Source organism: Capsicum annuum, chromosome 9 (assembly GCF_002878395.1).
Source record: "Capsicum annuum cultivar UCD-10X-F1 chromosome 9, UCD10Xv1.1, whole genome shotgun sequence".
NCBI classification, from domain to species: Eukaryota; Viridiplantae; Streptophyta; class Magnoliopsida; order Solanales; family Solanaceae; genus Capsicum; species Capsicum annuum.
Window position 1 is genome coordinate 154255798 of NC_061119.1, and position 4803 is coordinate 154260600.

Consider the following 4803-nt stretch of genomic DNA (forward strand, 5'->3'; position numbering starts at 1 on the left):
ATGAACCTTAAAGTGAGTGTTTAAAACTGTGATTATTATTTGATCGCACTTTTGATTTCAAACTAAATAGTTGATCGGAGCTCACGAACTGGACCTCATCAGAACCTCAACAAACACTGAGATCTCGACTATGAACTAATTCTAGCACAAAATTCCTCAAAATCTAATTGAAAAAGAGCCTTGTGGCAACTCGAAAGGAAAACTCGAACAATGACACCTAAATTTGATCAAGATTTGAGTAACCAATGAAATTGCGTATCTATTTGCATCACTGATGGAATTTTTCGATGAGACGCAATGGGACGGAGAGAGACGGGTCAACTTTTATTGGGTTTTTGAGTGTTTTTCGGTGAATAACGGAGCTTCTTTTTTAGGAGTGGACTTGGTCAGTGCCGAATCATCGGCGAGATCTGGTCGCTGGTACAAATTTGGCTGTCTCTCTCCCTCACCCATTGCTTCACTCTCTCTCTCTCTCCGCTGCTTTACTCTCTCTCTCTCGCTCTCTCCCTCTCTCGATCTACTTTACTATGAGCGTCCTTCCATAGTCGTGAATCTGTGTGCATATATATGAGAATTTGTGGTGAGGTTAGCATTGTGCTCGGGTGTGTGAACGTGTATGTGTATATTTGTGTGTACAGCGTGTCTTTCTTGCTCAAGAAGAAGGGAAATCCCTCTTTTTTTCAGTCCATACCCCTGAATGTATATATTAGTATGTCAACTATATAGTGATTATATTCCCTGGGTAAAAACATTTGTGGTGTCCGCTTGTGTGGCATGTAATAGTAAGGTAGGGTTGGGTAGTGGGGTATGGTAGGGGTGTAAGGTATAAAAAATTAGTTAGAATAAGGGAATATTTTGGGAATGGGGATTTAATTTGTTATTTTTTGTATTTTGTGGGGGGTATAATCACATGAGTGAGAGTATATGATAACAAGAAATAAAAAATGGATAAATTAGGTTTTGGAGGGATTAAATTAAGTGTCTACACTTTCAACATATCTTGGAAAATATCAAAGGCTTGCTCTAGTATGTGAATTTCGATAATTTTCAAGTTTGCCTCCAGTTAGTTGATTTGGTATTTAAGCTTGTCGTTGCCGTCTTTGAATTTGGTATAGAGTTCCTGATCTTTTGTGAGCTCGATCAGGAACACCATCTTAAAAGTTAACATCATCTTCGAAGTTGTGGCATTCTAGAAGCCTTTCAAAACACTTTCTTCAGAAGCCTTAAAGGATACATGGAGGGTCGCTGTGTATGTTTTTAGGTCAAAATGTGTTGATGCACACTCAAGATGTGGCCCCAACCATTGAACTGCTTACTTTTATCGAGCGTTGATCATTGCATCTCGCTCAACCAACCTTCAAGGAATTTGATAAATTAATAAGCAAGGAGTTACGTAACGTTTGATCTAAACCGACTCTACCAAGCCTATCAAACATTACGTAACTCCAGGTTCATTACCCTATAAAAAAAACTTTGCTCGAGTTAGAGGACAAATCAAATGAGCTCAATCTCATAGCCTTTCTGCTGATCGCTCTTCTCTAATATAGATGAAAAAATATCCGCCATACAAAAGTCTACACCATTGCCAGAAATGCTTGTCAAGGCGCAAGTCTTCGAAAGACATCAACAGTAATCTCTCAATATTAAGTGATATTGAGAGATTCCTAGTCATGCCTTCTCAAGACTTTTGCTACGGCCAGAATTTTTGCTGATGACAAGATATCTGCCATGCAAAAATCTACATTATCAGCAAAAATCTTGCCAGATCAAAAGTCTTCAGAAGGCATTATTAGTAATCTCTCAACATCAAGAAAGTCTTGTAAGAAATTCTTCAGAAGACATTCAAAAATAAGGAAGTTTTCAGCAATGACTGCACATAATTACAGCATCAACAACCTTACTACATTCACTCCTCGTTCAAAAGAAAAGGCAGAAATATTTTTATTTGCATTCGCATGTTATTTATTTAACAAACCAAACAAAGACGATTAAATAAATAACATGTGAATGCAAATGAAAATATTTCTGCCTTTTTTTTTGAACGAGGAGTGAATGTAATGAGGTTGTTTATGCCGTAATTATATGTAGTCATTGCTGAAAACTACCTTATTTTTGAATGTCTTTTGAAGACTTTCTTACAAGACTTCGTTGATGTTGAGAGATTACTAATAATGCCTTCTGAAGACTTTCACTCTGACAAGATTTCTACTGACGGTGTAGACTTTTGCATGGCGGATATCTTGTCATTAGCAGAAATTCTGGTCGTAGAAAAAGTCTTAAGAAGGCATGATTAGGAATCTCTCAATATCACTTGATGTTGAGAGATTACTGTTGATGTCTTCTGAAGACTTGCGCCTTGGCAAGCATTTCTGATGACGGTATAAACTTTTGCATGGCGGATATCTTATCATCTATAGTGGAGAAGAGCGATTAGTAGAAAGGCTTTGAAATTGAGCTCGTTTGATTTGTCCTCTAACTCGAGCAAAGTTTTTTGATAGGGTAATGAGCCTGGAGTTACGTAATATTTGATAGGCTTGGTAGAGTAGGTTTAGATCAAATGTTATTTAACTCATTGCTTATTAATTCATCAAATCCTTTGAAGGTTGGTTGAGCAAGATGCATTGAGCAACGCTCGATAAAAGTGAGTTGTTCAACAGTTGGGACCACATCTTAAGTGTGCATTAACACATTTTGACCTAAAACAAACACATCGACCCTCCATGTATCCTTTAAGGATTATAAAGAAAGTGTTCTGAAGGCCTTCTTCAATGCCACAACTTTAAATGTAGTGTTCCTGATCGAGCTCACAAGAGACCAGGAACACTATACCAACTTCAAAGATGGCAACAACAATCTTGGATACCAAATCGGCAAGCTGGAGTTAAGCTTGAAAATTATCGGGATTCACATACTACAGCAAGCCTCTAATCTTCTCCAAGAAATGTTGAAAGCATGCTAAGACTATAAAACACAATTAATTAATTCATATTGCTAAGGAAGTAATGATACTCAATTTGTCTTTCAATCTTGTTTGTGGTTTCGATCAGGTCAACAACAGTGGACCTAATTGGAACCACAAACAAGAAGGCATGGGATGTAATTTAAAATTCAGAAATTGCCTCCTTTGCTTAGATTCCTTACTTTAACTGCAATTGCTGTTGGCGCAAGTTTTCTAGACTTATTGTACATCATTTCAACCTTCGAAGCCCGTAAGGATGCTTTCTTGGTCTTCTACTATTTTCTATCTAGGTGATAATCCCGACCACTCTACCTAGTCGCAGCTCCCTACCAAAGTGTCCATCTATATTATCTTTCTTTCTGAGAGACAACAAATGGATTTTTCATTACCGGATACACTTTCATATTTGCACTTGATTCAGATTTCTCATGTTTTAAGATAATTTCATCGGCCAGATTTGCTAGAAGTTACTTTCTACCCTTTGTTTCTTGTTCAATTAGATCTCAGATGATATAGCCTTCCATCAACTCCCCTTTCCTTCGTAGGAATTCTCCTTTGGCTTCTTTTGGCGTATAATCATCTTCTCGATCAACCCTTCCATATAAATTTGGGCGGGGGGAATTTCTATTGGTTTTTCGTTCTTATTTGATGTTGTGCGAGGCTTCTAAGGCCTTCTCAGAGTCCAATGCACACTTAAAGTTAAGTCCAATCGCTATTGGATCTCTGCAATGACACTAAATATTGATCCCTTCTCAAAACTTGACACGCATAAAAATGAGCAACAACCATCAGTAATTTGTAGCAGGGTATCTGAACCATGTTCATGGGCCCTTAGCCTTATCAATTCAAACCCATCAAACTTAACTGTATAATGCAGGATCTTGTTTGAATGATAAGTGCCTAATCGGTTAAAATTTCATTCACAAAAATATTGTACTTTGTGTGTGTTGTCCCGGTGACCTTATCAGTAATACTTACTTAAATCTCATATATAAGATAGTGGATCCATTTGCACGCACCTTATTCTTCTTAGCCCATCTATGGATTAAATTGAATAAACAGATGACTAGCAAGTTGCAACAGATGTCACATCTGTTTAAATTGCACATCTGTTGGAAAAGCAAATAGATATATTCATCTGTTGTAATAGATTGTCAATATGTTGTAAGTTATCTGACAGATGGAATATATTTTGCAACAGATTACCCATCTGTTAGATTTATTTTAAAGCAATTTTCTTTTCTTTCTGAAATACAATAAAAGATAAAATGTTGTACTTAGATTCAATTTTTTTAATTTACATATTCAAAAAGTCACCAATTAAGGGATATGAACAGTCATGGCTTTTTGTTTAACTAACCCCTTCCAATTCAATCATTTATAAATATGTCCCTCCGTCTTCCTTACTCACTCTCACTCGTTCATTCTACTATACTTACAATACAAATATGGTTGATCCAGATTCTTACAAGAAGATTTATATCAAGTCCTTATGAAAACTTCAAAGGCAGTTTAATGAACTCTAGAGGGATTTGACCGACTTCAGAGCAAGGCTGAGGAGGGCCCTGCTGCTGCCAAATGAAAATTGTCCAGTAAACAATAATAATAGTAATAGTAATAATAGTAATAATGATAATAATTAGGTTATGTTTTTTCTTTTAGTGTATGTATGTAATGCATAAATGTATGTATTTTTCTCCTTTTGTATATCGGATCTACCCAAGGGATTCAAAAATTTATGTTTGGACATGGTGGTCGACTTTGAATTTTTAATTCTTATTTAGTATTTAATTATCATTCTGTCTATTCCTTATTCTCATCATGTCGATGGAGGTTAATCTGAT